Source organism: Lagopus leucura, unplaced genomic scaffold (assembly GCF_019238085.1).
Source record: "Lagopus leucura isolate 7727_CA_CO unplaced genomic scaffold, USGS_WTPT01 Super-Scaffold_100015, whole genome shotgun sequence".
NCBI lineage: Eukaryota > Metazoa > Chordata > Aves > Galliformes > Phasianidae > Lagopus > Lagopus leucura.
Window position 1 is genome coordinate 13,902,726 of NW_024962269.1, and position 16,655 is coordinate 13,919,380.

Consider the following 16,655-nt stretch of genomic DNA (forward strand, 5'->3'; position numbering starts at 1 on the left):
AGGTTTCTGTTTTTCTGCCCAGTTCACATCCTGCCCACATGAGTATCACTCATTTAAACCAATATTTATTGACTGACTCAGGCACATATACAGTTACAGAAAAGATTTTCATTTTTCCTTAGCACTATGGAAATAACCATAGAGCTCAGATGAAAGAGGAACTGCATTTAGATGACAAAGAGGCAGATGCTGATAGCATTCAGAGGTAAAAGCAGCCCAGTGCATATGGGCACAGATGTAGTGGGGTGGCCACTACCTCCCTGAGGAACAGACTCATGTATATGGTATGTATTTCACTTTTATTTATCCTGGATATAGTCGCTTTTTTTATTATTATTTAAAAAAAAAAAAAAAAAAAAAAAGAAAAAGCCCTAATCCAAGAGAAAGAAAATGGCAGACAAAAGGATGGAGCTGTGGCCATACTGCAACTCCTTGCATACCCACCCTCAGAAATCAGTTTGCTGAAAGGGCTGAGAATTTGCTTGATGTTGCCCAAGAAGTCAGTGTCAGGGCAGTGAGCATTCTCAGCTGCACAGGGACACGTACAGATGATTTAATGCACTCCGTGAGTTCTACACCTGGAAATTATGAGGAGCAAAGTCTAGCCTAGAAATACAGCATTTTTGTATATAAGTGGCAAAGCAGTTTGGCTGTAGTCTCATCACTCACTGTTAATCTGAAAGTGCTTTAAAAGTATGAAATTCTACTGGTAGATACTTTGGAATTCATTGCCTCCCTTTTTCTGCCAGACCCTTGATTGTGTAACTTTCTGGAAGTGCTGAAATGCTAATCCTTCCCATTCAGCCATTTGGGCAGGGATGGGATGGAAAGCCTGTGTGGTCTGCCACAGAGTTAATTATGGTGGTTTATGCATTGCTGTACTGACATGAGAGCAGTCTGATACTTTATTCTTTCTACTGTATAATTCAACTATTGTCAGACATCAAACCCACACAATATAATACAGCTCTGTAAAGAGAGGGAATTCAATGAAATAAGACATGGAATTTGAGCAATGCCGAAGGATAAATAGAAGCCCGAGAGACACCATCTTCTATCTAGGCTTCAAACCCACACTGGCAAACCCAGAGTGGTCACTCAGAAAAAGAAAAGCACGTCAGGCCTACCATGATGCTTCTTCCACTTCCAGCTTCTGGCAATCTGCCAGTTAGGGATTTCCTGAGCCAGAGGTTGCATCTGCATCAGCATGTTTAATAGCCCCTGCTGGACCCATTTTCCATGAATTTGTCTAATTGCTTCTCGAATCTATAACTGTCAGCAATAAGTTCCACAACTGAATTATGCATTCTGTGAAAAAGCACTTCTAGATGTTGTGCACTAAAGTAGCTGCCTGAAAATTCCCTTCATTGACCCCTTAGTCTTGTATTACAAGGGGATAGTCATTTCCAATTCACTTTTCCCGTGTCATTTCTGACTTTACACACACCTGTATTACTTGTCTCTCTTCCAAGCTGAACTGATCTATTTTATTTAACCTCTCCAAGGAAAGTCATTTAGTAACTATACTCATCCTTGTTGCCCTTCTCTATACCTTTCATATTTCTGTCTTCAGAAATATGCTTTTCAAAACAATTGTACTCCTGCTCATGACATGGGGTGGATCATGTTTGCAAGCTGCATAAGGACATTTTTCATTTTGTTGTCTACACCTTACCTAATCATTCCTAACACTGTCTTTTCCCCTTTGTTCTCTGGCTGCAGGCAGGCCATTTCTGTCTGTTTATGCTCTAAGTTCTTCCAAGTAAAGCTGTTCTATGATGAAAAGTACAGGTCCTCCTGCACACCAAGGGGCTACGAGACAGACTTTCTGAAGTTAGTCACTGGTAACAAACTCATACACAGGTTGCAAGACAAACATGCTAGCTAGCACTGCCTACTGATGGTGACCTCGTGCCATTTGAGGATCCAATCCAGATATGGGAAATGGTCATGCAAGCCATGCATGGGTGTGGGGTTAAGACCATCACAGCATTCCATACACAAATCATCATAGAACCACAGAATATCTTGGGTTGGAAGGGATCTTAAGGATCCAAACTCCCTGCCATGGGCTGGTGCCACCAACCTGATCAGGCCACCCAGGGCCCATTCAACCTGGCTTTGAATACATCCAAAGATGAGGCATCCACAGTTTCTCTGGACAGCCTGTGCCAGTGCCTCACCATCCTCTGAGTAAAGAATTTCCTCCTAACGTCTAACCTAAATCTCCTCTTTTAGTTTAAAACTGTTCCCCCTTATCCTATCACTACATGCATGCCTAAAGAAGTAGACAGGCAATATGTATGATACAAATCACAAAGAAAATTGTAAACAGTTCAGTTTTAGTAAAGAGCCCAGCAATAGATGGAAAAAAAAAAAAAAAATCCATGATGAACAACTAACAATCACTCAAAACCTCAATTTCTGGCTCAGGAAATTTTGCTCCTGCAAACCAGGGGAATGCACCAGTGAATTAGTGCCATAGTTTTATGCTTCATAGAAGCTCTGCTGTTGGCCAACATTGATAACAGACAAAGGGATACATGCATTTTTGGTTTTGTTCAGCATGTCTCTCTTCGTGTGTCTATTTTCAACCACCTTAATCACAGCTGCAGATCGCAGAGCTGACTGCTTTTCAAACCCAGACATGAGGCAGTTTCTATCTGAATAGACTTTGTTCTAAGAAATCACAATAAGATCCAGAGTTTTGTGCGCTGAGGAGAAATGCATTTCTTGTTTGCTATGGAATTGCATTCATCCTAGCTTTCCTTCTCTTTCAGTTTCCGATCAGCACACCCTTAAGGCACAGTGTCTTAAGCTCAGATCAAGAATCTTTGTGTAGACTAAACCATTTATACCTAAACATTCTCAAACACTTCTTTCATACCACCCAGAACTGCCTATCCCCCCAACTCCTTATATTCATCATTCACAGATATCTGTACTTTGGAGAGCACTTGCAAAGAGAATCTGAATTAATTTCTAGAACAGATGAACTAAAACACATTGAGTATCTGTGTGGACATCTGTATTCAGAATTAAAGCAGCCCTAATTCAATTTAACTTTCTTCACTTTCAAAGTGAATTAAAGTAAATGTAATTGAGGCTATTTAAATTCTGATTAAGAGTCTTGACATCTGCCACAAGGGAAGCTATATTAACCACAGGGAGTTAATTCACCACCATAAGTGTGAAAACAGAACCAACTGCATAACAAGAAAGCCACAGAAGAAGGAAATCATTAGTCTCTGAATTGTAATAATCACTACAGTGTATGATAAATGCATATTTAATTTGGGAAGCAATATTCTTGCATGTTGAAAAGGTAAGTAGTATTATCTTGCATTGAAGAACAATCCTAAAAACATTTCCAGGTTTTTTTTTCATTATGTAACAGAATTACAATTGTGTCAGAACTCAAAATAAGTTGTTTAAACAAGAGAAATGAAGTCTCATAGCTGTAAATGCAACAGCAACCAAATTTTCCTTGCTAACTCAGCTCATGCCTGTCCATCTTTATGGAAGCATCATAGAAAACGACCCCAGTTTAAAAACTGTATCACAAAAAATGTGTGTCATGGTGTTTTTCTTTTCCCTATCAATTTGGTGGTTAATTGATTTCAGAATAAGAAAGCTCTTGCTGCCTTGATGTTGCACATGTTCGAAGTCACATCTGTGAACAGCTCTATGTTTATTGGTGATAAGAGGCTTGTGGATGTCCTTGAAAAATGTCATTGTTTCAACCCAGATTAAGAGTGCTGTACCTATATATACCAGAACTTCTTCCTGTAGTGTTGGTGAAGATGCACATGCTACGTATAATTGTAAAATCTGTTTCTTCATAATCTGCTTTTATTATATAACAAGAGTGCCTGAATAAAGAATACTGCTTCAAAGCAGCAAAAGGCTGCCTAAGAGCAAAAGAAGATAGCAGTAGCAAAGGGAATAGGTACCTTCTTTAGACTGCTACACAAGCTAGCAGCTCTTTCTTCATTTATTTCTTCATCTTCTTTATTCTGCAGATATGCAAAGTCCTTGTAATCTTTGGGAAGGTTTTCAATGTCCAAGTCCTAAACTGTGCTGTTAGATATTCAGACAGGAGGGGCATATATGTTTCTAGAAAGAAGTAACCAGGAAAGCCGTGACCTTCCCCCGATGAAATCTTTGACCTGTTCTGGACCAGTAATCACTAAAGCTCTCTTTTGTGTTACATACACATATTTTTTCTAACTTAATCTAAAACTTTACAAGGATTAATGCTTGTTCCTCCCTGTACACCTCATCCCAACAGCTGGATCTCCAGTGGAAATTTCTCTAGTTTATCATAGTGATGCTGTACATGAGAATATGGGTTTTGGCCATGAAATTTGCTCCTACTTCCTTCCTTCTATGAGGTAAGTCCATTAGAGCTGCACAGTAGAATTAGGGGTAATTTCATACATTTTACATGAGATTTCAGTAGAAGTCTGAAGGCTTTATCTTGGTCCTCCTGCAGAATTGCTTGTCAGAAAGACAATAAACACACATGGAAAAGTAGCTCACATTGATGGCAACTTTTAGGATAGGATACTGCAAGCTCTGCACCAGTTCTCCTTGTCTACCCCATTAAAACATGCAAACAATATGATCCTGCCTGCACACTACTCCCTTTTATGAATTCCCTAACATAGCTCAGCATTATTTCCAGATAGCACTGAAATCTTCAAATTTGTTATCTTGTTTCAATTACCTTTTACTAACAATCAGAATTTTGGAATATTGCTTGAAATAACAGTACCAAAAAGTTGGCTAGAACAGTGGGAAAAAAAATTCCTATCTGAAACCAAAACGCTTCATCCTGAAATCCCTTCAACAGCCCCACTCACACTAAGAGAGAAAAAGATGCTACCATCTATTTCAGAAATTTCTTTTTTTCTTAAAAAATGCTTGTTTACAAAAGGGGAAAAATCCCAAAATGCACAAACACACAAAAAAAAAAAAAAGAAAAGAAAAAGAAGTGGAAGAGAATAAAGGGACATAAATATGTAAAGGGTACAAGACCTTCCTACCTCATCCCCAGAACTTTCCAGAGCAAGACTAATAATATGATTTTAATGATACCGTTGTAGGAATCAGTTTTCCTACATGGAGTTTCTTACCTGACAAAGTGATCAAGGCCTCAGACTCTGGTAACTCACAGAGAAATAATATGTGAGGAAAATATAATTTTAATGTCTTCTACCAAAAATAATGCCCAGCTGTGCCCTTTATACCAGCATTTATTAGTTCATTACTTCCAGATAATGGGGAAGTAGCTTTGCTGTGTGGTCGAAAGTGAAGTAGACTGGAGTAGCGAGTTCAAAAGTGACAGAAAAAAAGAATTCCAATAACTCAACTGAGAAGCTTACTGGAAAAGTGGGACTGAAGATCTAAATGCAGGAGGTGGATGATTCAGTAATGAATGGAAGGCTCATTTTGACAGCTTGGGCTGCCATCCAAGCTAATTTGTTTCCAGGCCTTCAGTTTGCCAACTGAAGAGGCTGAGAAATAATAGGCCCCCAAAAATATTTCTAAGGGAACACAATGCCCATTATCACTGAAGGAGAAAGAATCTGCACAATTCAAAGAGGAAAAAGAAATTTGAGATCTGCCAACTTTGGCCAGTTCCAAATGACACAGGAAGGAGCAGTTACAATGTAGTGAAAGGAAAGACGTACACTATTGTTAAATAAATTCAAAGTAAAAGTCATCATAAAAAAATAGACACAATAAATAGAAGGATGTTTCTTTCACAGAGAGGTGATTTTATAGCTAAGCCCATGCGAGCAGCCTATGATAAAGAAAAGAATTTGGGGTATAGGAAAAAATGAATAAGAAATTGGTAAAGAGAAATAGATCATAACAAAATGAGAAATAATGAGACTACCTCTTTATATTTGACTTGGTCATCAAAGAAAACTTTTTATATAAAACTGCCTGGATAATTTATAAACATTAGAGATTTAATTATCTCCTCCACGCAAAGACGGTGTGGTTCCCACTCAAGTCGACAGCAGCACGAAATGTTTTCTGATTATCACAGAGGTTAAGCCTGGGCTTAATTTTCCTTCCAGTCAGTCACACTAAAGACACATCTACACAGGGCACAATTTAGAAATCCTCAACTTACCAGCAAGATCACATGGCGTAGCACCGAGTTTAACAGCGCAGGACAAGAAATGCAACAGCCGCATTCTGCCAACAGGTCAGGCCAGACAGATGCAAACAGTCCTGATGAATGGGAGCTGTGTGTCTCCATAGCCACACTGGAAACACCTCCACGGCCACTCTGTGTTTTCATACCCTCTCAGATTTATTAAGATGACAGCTTATCTAGAAGAGAGAAAAAATACGCAAGATTTGATGAACATTTTCAAAAAGCAGAACAAGAAATTTTGAAGTACTGAGAAAACATTTGCTGTCAATAATAAATACTTATGAATGCTCTTTTTCACCACGTTTTTAAGAGAAGTCTGGACATGGGTAGCCTAAACATTATTAAAATATTTTTAAAATTTTTATGAGAACACATTAAAAATAGTCATTGTTTGTAAAAATATTTCCTTATTATAATGCTTTTTCTGCCTAAGAGCACAAAATTCCAGATTTTTTGAACAGTGGTAACACATCTGCTTCAAGATAAGCTCAGGAAAACACTGAATTACCTGCTAGCCTTCACCTTAGGTTTACCTGACTTTTAGCAACTGGAAAACTTGCCCTTCTCTCTTGATACACACTTGTTGCTACAAATACCTTCCTTTTTTGCCATCACAAAAGCAAACTAACATTTTGCTAAGATACTTGTCAGCCTTTTGGATGATGCCCTCTCAGAATTACATAATGGCCCAGGGAGGGCCCTGGAAGGGACCTCAAGGATCATGAATTTCTAATCCCCCCCACCCGCCACAGGCAGGGCCACAATCTATCACTGAAGGTTATTTTTTCTACTACTACAATTGTACTACCAGGCTACTTAATTAAATGGGCATTCAATGCTAACGTGTCCCCTTAGGGTATAGCTAAATTGCAATGGGAAGGTATGACTGCAACATATTCAGGCACACCCTGCAGAGTTTTCATCTCATGAGAATCAGTAGCAACAATGCTACAACTGAGCTGACTTCAGTGCAGGCTGTTCCACTGCTCACATACTCACACAACTGTTTCACTTCTTTATTTTTATAATAACAACCAGATTAAAATTAGCTACCTTAGAATCAAGGCCAGCACTGAACTCGTCAAATGTTTGAGAAGATAAGGAGTCCCTTCCCTTCCCAATTACCCAGTGATCTTTTACCTAACTTAATTTCAGTCTTCATAACTGCCCTGCTGCTTGCCCCTAAAGCCAATAGTGTTTCCATGTGCTCATTTGCAGCAAAGGTACACTATTAATTCACTGTCATACCTTGCGGTGCTTTCATGTCAGTTGGTTTCATGGGTGGTCACCTCTCCAAGGCAGAGCCCAAGGGTTTATTCAATACCTTGCAAATTGATTCTTCCTCATGAGAGGATACTGGCGGGATGCCACTGCAACAGAAATAACCATGTTTCCGGAGGTGAGATTGTTTTCCTTTACTCAATAAGCTGCATCTTTACAATACTCTGCTATTGGAAAAAGTATTTAATGAAATTAACATTTCAACAGAATTCTGACAAGGCAGAATGTTTTGCTGATAGATGAACAGTATCCTGACACACTTAAAAAGATTAATATTTGTGAATTTTGACATAACTACTGATTTCCTCAACAGATTTAAAGTCGAAGTTTATCTTCATGTTAATCCAATTTCATGCCTAGAACAGAGCAAGCATAACAGAATGTCTTTAGTAACCTTCTGATATCATTAATTATTGCTACATTGGGAGTTACAGCATGGAACAAACAGGTTTTTAAAAGGAAATCATTTGTCTCTCAGCAGGGAGACTCAACAGTTTTATTTCCTCCAACACCAAGCTGCATTCAAGTAATCTTGTTTCATGGTGATCTTCCCTGGACAACCTCTAAGTCAATGATCCCATCTATTTTGTCCCTGGATTGGTCAAATGTGCTGCCCGTAAGGGGAGGTGTCTATTTCCTCTCCTAATTATGTAGGAAGGGTTTTCTATATGTTAAGGCCATGCTTTCCCCAAGCTGTGGGCATTTGGTCAGGTTTCCTGGTGATTTTCCACAAAAGGAAATCCCCTAACTCATTAAAAAAAAAAAAAAATAGATTAATTGACCGGTTCAGTAACAAGCTGCCCCAGGACCCAATAAACTTTACAAAGGGTACATTCCAATTACGACTGGGCTCAGCATGAACCTGATAAGTAAGCCAGCATAATCTTTCTTCAGCATAAAGGATTTTCTTTTTCCTATTTTTTTTTCTTCCCCCCTCCCCCCCAGTTTAACTCCTTCTCAGCACTTGTGGACTGAGTAACTTCATACTTCTCCTTTTCTTGTCAATGTGAATCCTACCGAATAATTCCCAGCAATATGATCTATTAAGTTCAGTAAAAACAACCAACAGTCTACAGTCACTTTCTTTGCACTGCTGCAGCCTTGAAAGGAACAGCTACAGCCTTCTTCCACACTTTGCCTGGTGTCATTAAGTGAATCCAGATCTCAGACCAGGAGTGAGAAGAAGGAAAGTGATCTCACAGTATACACATCTGGTGGAGCAATTGGAGCTGCTTGCTTGCAAAGTACAGCTGTAAGCCTGCTTTCACTATGTCAGAGGGTCGGGAAGGATGCAGGGTTTTTCAGTAACAAGCATGATTTTAACAGCAGGAGAAGGAAATATGAGGCAGACGTCAAGCTAGAGAGACAAAAACAAAAGGTATTGGCTATAAAACATTTGTTTTATATTCTCGCATGTTAGACTTCCACAGCAGTAGAAAATCCAGACACTTTAGAATGAGAACCAGAGGCTGAGGTACTCCTGAACCTTTTGTATCCAACTTGCACTATGGCACAGTCTAGAGAAGAGACTAGTATTTAGTAATATGTAAATATCATGTGTGAGGGGGCTGGTTAGCCACAAAGAAGAGTTTCCAGCTATGGTCTTTGCAGCAGTTCCCCACCTGAGGCTAAAAGCTGCTTGTGGATACATAAGACAGTGCTCTTCAGCTCTATCCCCTCTGCCTAAAAGGAATATTGCAGAAGTTCAGGCTCCAAACATAGGGTTATCCTCGGATAGAGACCATGTGAGCACACTGGAAGTGCCTGAAGGTGGCTCAAGCATTCATTAGGCATCTCCTCCAGAGACAGAAGCAGAGGTCCCATGAACTGCAACTGCTCTGCAGAACCCCCAGGCTCAGCTTCTGCTACACAGCCTGGCTTGGGTGCTGAACCCCAGCTCTTTCACTGAATTGAACACTGCCGATTCAAGTCTGTATTCAAAGAGGCTTATTTAGAAAACAATCACTGGTTAGCTGGCTAATCTCTGTAGAGCACATTTACACACCTGCCTGCAAGTTACTGCTACTTTTAAGACACAAGAATGCACAGACATTTGTACAGGAGACACAAACTGTTTGGATTTATATCTGCTTCTGCTCAGATTTAGAATATCATTTTCATACATTTATTACGCCTAGCCTGTGCTGTATTGCTTACAGGAACAAGAATAGCTATAATTATTGTTGTCAATCAAAGTTTCTCTGAAGTCCTCAGCTTTAGTGTTTCAATAACTCATTTTTACCGGTGGCAAATGTCTTCAACAAACACTAGAGCCTAATTTGCAGTTTGGTTCCCTTGTCACTTTCTGAGTCATCTTGGTGGAATGCTGTGAGGCAAGAGATTCATTTTAGGACTTTTTCCATCTTCACTTTCCTTACATCTGTGAGCTGTTAAGAAGTTTGTTTTCAATAGCTCAGACATATCCACGGTGTACCACAGGTACCGAAGGTGCAATGAAATACAAAGTTTATTCGACTTCAGTACAAGAATACCTGATATACTGTTCCAAAGTCAGCCCTAGCACCTGCAGGTGCAGTTGGCATTGGTTTCACTGGAATTACAGTTGCTTAGTACTGGTGCTGGATTTAGCTGATTAGAAGCAAACTCCTCCATATTACATAGGGCTCAACAGTGACTGCATACCCTGTGGTGTAAATCAGAAGTAATTCCTCCAATGATGTGCAAACCTCAAGGTAAACATCACCCTCTCAAAATAGCTGAACTGCAAAAAATAAATGTGATACAATGCTGATGGATTTATAGGTAACACCGTTTCCTCCTCAGATTCTTAATCAGGTGTCATTGAGAGGCGCTAATATAATTAGAGATGAGATATGGATTAATAGGAAGAAAATATCATAACCTCACTCTCATAATAGAGCAGTCCATACACTACACTTACCTGCAAACTGCACCATTCTTCTGGTAGCATGACATTTGCTAAAGAAAAAGCCTGTTGATAATTCTCTATAGTCCTATATAGCACTCTGCCATGGCTGCTCTTCAAAAGGCCATATTTATCCCCTGGGAAATATAGCTGTATTAATATGACATTTTGTCACAAATTAATCTTAAACGGGATAATATTTTTGACACCAAGTTGAAACTGGAACTAAAAGGCAGTTCAGGTGGTTAAAGTGGCAATATGCTGTAGCAGACTTATGTTCCCTGAGATAATACTGTTATGGTGTAAGTACCATTGCATTGGGATGTACCAATACAGACAACTGTGCAAGTCTTTCTTCATTTTAACAATAGACATACAGGATCACTGGCCTTCTACTCTTTATTACAGTTGGTAGTACAGCATTGCCCATGATCCCAAGTATCAGAGCCTATGATGACAGGTGCAGTACAGAATAACAAACCTTGTGTTCAGAAAAGCAGCCAAGACAAGTAATTAGCACCTCATCTACCTTTATGATGAGATGTACTGTAGAAAAGTAGACAGACGGTTCAACAAAGATTAAAAAAAAAAAAACTAATTTCTCATTAAAGCGATTAAAAGTGGCCTGGTCTGGTTTTTTAATTGATGTCCCATGGCACAAGTCAGACATGACGAAAGGGATTCTCTGTGATGTACTCTCTTTCCTGCTGTGGAAGTTCCCAGGCTTCGTAGAGTTCATCAATGCCAGGCTAATTAACACAGTGTAATAGTGCCACTTACACCCATTTCCCAATTCATTTGCACATAGCTTCCACTTCTACAGAAATCAGGGTAAATTCATCGTACAGATTTCCACAGGAGTTGACCCCATTATACAAAGGAATGCTGTTAACCTTTTCTGTTCCTTTCCACCGAACAATGTGATGCTGATGGTCACCAAACATGACTGGTGATTTAGTGTACCGAAATATCACCTTACAGGTCCTTCAATGTACATCTCATCTGTTATTCACCAGCATGTCAGCTGGTTTTAATGGCATCATTTTTATTACGATTAATATCTCCTCCAGACCTGTTTAATTCCTTCCAGAACCTGAATGCTGCAACTAGCGGCCATCCAAATATATTTGTGTTATGAAACAATTAAATATCTACATTTCTGATTAATAACTATCTCTGATATGTGACGTGAAGCCCACTGACCACTAGTGATCCTTAAAGATCTATGGCATTTGTTTGCAAGAGCAGAGGGTATTATAAACTCCTGGATCTTGGCCTTATTCCAGTTGGGATAATTAAATTTTACCACACTAAAATTCCCCCTGCAGTTTCAGTTGGAGAACTCCTGTTCTTCACTTCCTGTTTTAACAACCAGACTGAAGTGTTGCTTGAGCTGAATTGCCAACACGTTCCATCCCTGAGCTGGGGAAGGGGACTCAGCCCATGGGTACACATTCTGCCAAATGCTTTGGGACTCATTAGGAAGGAGGTGTAGAACATGTGACCTAGAAAACCATAAAAACATAGCTCCAACCTCAGTGTTACTGCAGATTGATCGCTATGCTCGTGTGTTGCTGGATTTTTATTCTGGCAGGGGCAATCAACATGAAATGTCTGAGTATCTATCAGTGCTGCCCTGAAACTCCCCAGGATGGACGAAGAGGTTTTGCTGGTGAGCATTTTATCAACTGCTTAAGCCTCAAGCAAGTGTAAGAATCAATCCAGCTGAGATTTAAACTTCAGGACTTTCTATGCCTGAGTAATCACCTAGTAACACCGAGCTTTCGCAAGTTTTAGATAACAAATTGATTTTCTAGGAATACACAGTAAATATAAGTACTCCTAATTTCCTTATTGGGGAACACCAGAAAATATTGATCTGAGCAGCGTTTCTTACTTAAACAGGGAATTCTGTTTATTGGTTCTGCTGAGCTGCTTCCTCTTTCTATATGCTAAGAATATAATCTGTCTGTAGGGAGGCAGTGAGGGGTTGCAGGGCACCATTTTCATGTCCTAGGAAGCAAGTCTGTAACTCTGTCAAGGGGGGAAATCCATGCATTTAAAGGTTGATTTGACTAATTTTCTTATGAAAAGCATTTCTGGGCAATCTAAGTCTGGAACTCAGAAATTGCAGTGACTAAACAGGCCAATCCACTGAACTATTAAAGAAGCCTTGAAAGTACTATTTCTGTATTCATTTGAGAGCAAACAGACAAAATTCTTTCCTCTGAATTCCTCCAGCTTAGCGTAAGTAAGAAAGATGATACACTGTAGATTCTGTTGCTCCAGGCAACTGATGAGGAACATCTTTGATGTGCTTTGATTAATGCAGACTTCTTTGATTCAGTGATATTTGGTTCCAGTTCTACTTAAAAAATAAAAAATCCTTACTACCACAGGGAAAAATGTTAAGGATACTTGCTTGGAAAACACTTGGGCTTATGTTAAGAGTTCTAATTCAAGATCGGAAAGTTTTGTCACCTCTACTGTTCTCTCTCCTTTTAACCGGTCTCCTTAGCTGCAAACATAACATGAGGTATATTATCACCACGTAGCACTTTACATCTTTTAGAATAATAGAAAAACAGGAATGAAAGGGACTTGTAGAGATTATCTATTCTCTCCCAAACCACCTGAACTGTTTCTATCAAACATTCCCTGCCAGATCTCATACTGCCCTGGAATGATCTGGGTATTTGGGGATTTGACCATTTCACCCACTTGCAGCTTCAGACAGAAAGATGTTGTCAGGAAACATAAGGCCTCCTGAGAAACGTAAATTCCATAGTTTACTACAGAAGTGTCTGTATAAAAATGAGTACAAACCACTTCCTTAGCGTTTGCTTAAAAATGGGAATGGATGTTTTATCCAGATAACATGGAAGGGATTTGGTGGAAGTCAGAACAGTTGGAAACTAGCAGGATGCCCTGGCTATTTCACAACTTTGGGAATTTATCATTAATTTCAAGTCTAGTAGTTTTTGATTAATCAGGCCTGGTCATAATACCAAGCTGCTTTAATCTGATGTCCAGAAAAAGCCAGAAACGTAGCACAGAAAGGACCATCTATCGTGTTTCATCAACAGGGCAGGCATCCTCAGACTCAGTCCAAGAGAACTCCCACTTGTTTCTAAGCAAACTATTCAAAGACCGCATTTTTTCCTGAATGGATCAGTACAGCTCATAGGCTTAGGGATATTCTGGAATGAGTCAATGGCATTTTTAAACCACTCTGAGTTAATATCAGTCTACACTGCAATATGTATCTCGATAGTTGTTTAAGTGATTTTTTTTTTTATTATTATTTTTTAAGAAATGTGAATTCCCCAACGCCCCACTTTGGTAGCTTAAAGATTGTAGGAGGTCAAAAAAAATAGGTCATTGAAAATAACATTGCAACAAGAAATTAATTGCAAAGAACGTTTAATATGACAGGGGACTACATAAAATCCTATTATATTTCTCCACTATCCTACTCAGTAGTCTGTACTACTGCTATACTCAAAGGCCAGGGCAGTCTCCCAGGGTAAATTGCTACATTAGTTTGACATTTCTGGCTCCAATTAACCTTATATTTGAGCTATTTTCTGAGGGTTTTTTTTTTTTTTAATCTGTGATAAGGTTATGTTTTTCTATTAGAGTTTCAATTGCTTAATGGCCTGTTCCTGATGCCAATCCCTCTTTATACACACCCTAGGTAAGAAAAATAGGCCGTACTTTGACAATACATTACCTGCAGCAGCAGGACCAGCTTAGGGTATTCCAAACTCTTCCTGCTTGCCCCTGAGCTCACAGGGCAACACAGTCCCCCACTTTGCACCCACCGGGCTAAGTGCTGCACTGCATTACAGGAACTAATGAGGCTTCAGAAGCTTGCCAAAACACCAATCTTACTAAGTTTGTGAAGGAACAAAAAGATCAGGGAAGGAAAACAAAGCAGTATCCTGTTATTGACATTAAGGGCATTGCATCAAATCAGACGTTGCATTTTGCAGTTAGCCCAGCTGTAAATGCTAAGGAGATCACGATGGCAAGTACTGAGAGGGTGCTTAGCCAGACAAAAGTCAGTGAAGATATCAAAGCTAGATCACAGCTGTTGTAGATCTGGACTGATTACATTTCATGTATAGCAGCACAGAGATTTGGAAACAAAACACAGCATGAACCCACTACTGTGGGTTGTGTGGTGCCAAGTCCTGCTCTCTTTTCTCAGGCTTTAAGGTGCAATTGCACTACACTCCTGATACAGTGCCATGCTACTATGAGGGAGGGAGACTGTCCCATTCAATCTATTCCTAGGTATGCCTTTCATTTGCATGCTTAGAGATCATGCAAGAACAGCACGAGCTGGATCACATAGGGCTTCCATGTGCAAATTAACCTTGATTAAGAAATAAACAAGATTTATATCCTTCTGATTTCTATATTAGATAAAAATAACATGGAAATGAGCAATGCAAATGATTTTCCACACAAGAAAAGAGCAGTGCTAAGACCTTGCTTATACCTTAAACATGCGGTATAAGTCTTGGTTTGCAACTAGCTGGCAAACAGTTTTCTCCCAGTATGAAATATTCAAAACACCAAATTCAAGCTACATGACCTATTCTTTAGCAGAACAGTCAGTTCTAATGCTTTAATTGCAATTCAGACAAAACATTCTTATGTTTACGAATGCAAGTTCATTAGCCACAAACAATTGTGAAAAATAAAAAAGCCTTTTGAAACTTTCCCATTGTCACCTGTTTACTAGAAGGATTCCAGAAGAGGGTTACTTGGAAAATGCAACATCTTAAATGGTTTTTTTTTTTCATATTAATATCTTTCTATATAATAGCTAGAAAGAATAACAGCTAGATTTTGCAGATCCACTCCGCTCCAGTATTAGGTGAGTGGTATTAATACTGCACAAAGCATTGCAGAGACAACTACAGAAGTGCAAGAGCTGAGATATGGTTGGCAAGGAAACCACAATTTACAATAGCTTGGATTTTCATATGCAGAACCTACCACACTGTAATGTTAATTATGTACAGCAAAGCAACGCTTCGCTTCTGAAGTCAAGTCACTCCACTGACAATCACATGAACCAAACTAAGCAAATATTGTGTACTTCCATCATGATGCAGAATTTATCTGATAGAGCCAATGGAAGTAAATGGCAAAATCTGCTTTTTATTCAGTGGACAAACATCAGCACCTTGGGATTTATTTTACTTATTTTAATCCGTTCTTAATACCATTTATGATCCAAAACTAAACGCTATCGTGTAATCTGTATTATGTAATGCAGTCCTTTATTAAAAACAAACAATGATCTAATTTTGGAAACACAGTGAGAAAATAATCATGGCTAAGATTTTCAAAGCACTGATATTTTAGTTGGGTAACTTAAAAGGCAGTGGTACAGTATTTGAGAACATGGGAGCTCTTGAAATCACGTAACAAAAATAAGGACACTTACTCAGGTGCCTAAAGAAAGTTACAGTTAGATGTGAAATTTTAGTATCCATCAAAACATCCGGACACAAAAGTGATACTCCTGAACTACGAAAAACATTCACCTCAAATCTGAGAGCTTGCTCAGGATCTTATTAAAATTAGGCACATGCAGAGATAACGAACTCCAAAAATACCCATTATTGAGACCTGACTCACAAGTGTGACCCAGAGCCCAGCAGAGACGTCCAGGCTCAGAGCAGAGATGGGGCAAATTTCAGCTCAAGCTGGTGACAGCAATTGGCTGTTGCTCTCTCCCTTCTTCTCAGCACCTCAAAGAACTCAAATCCCCAAATGTGAAAGATCCTATTTGAAGAAACCCTCCTAGAACAGTCCTAATGCATTCTGAACCTAGCAGTGAGATACAGATCCTCATAGTGGACCTAAGGTCAGGGCAGACCCAGCCCTGCACACCAGAGCTGGCCCTTATGCAATCGGCCAATTCTCATTGTAAACACTGGGCGAGCAACACTTCATCCATCTGGAGGTTACCAGCATATCATTTATTTATTGTCTTGTCTAAAAATTACCTTTAGAAATATAAATGCTAATTTCACCATAAAAAAAAAGATTGCAGAGATTCAGGCTGGGGGATGTTTTCTACATTCATTAATGCAAAATCAACTGTTCTGTTTTTCAGGAGCTAAGGATCAAGGACTGTCTTTTACATAATTAAAACTCTGAAATGTTAATATTATCTTCCCAGCACAAGATTTGGAATTCAGGAAACACCTCTCTGAGTATTAATTGTGCAGAATAATATGGCTGTCCATCTGTATGATCTGTTCATCCTTTGATGTTTAAATTGATCCT

General features: G+C 39.2%; 1 long non-coding RNA gene across 1 annotated transcript in view; it reads right to left on the reverse strand.

Moving 5' to 3' along the window:
- Nucleotides 1-16,655, reverse strand: part of LOC122182730 — a 93,628-nt gene that overhangs the window by 63,707 nt on the left and 13,266 nt on the right. The window contains exons 2-3 of the long non-coding RNA XR_006179958.1: nt 7,424-7,545; nt 6,149-6,351 (exon numbers count right to left, since the gene is read on the reverse strand). This is a non-coding gene — a long non-coding RNA (uncharacterized LOC122182730). The remainder of the gene's footprint in view (nt 1-6,148; nt 6,352-7,423; nt 7,546-16,655) is intronic.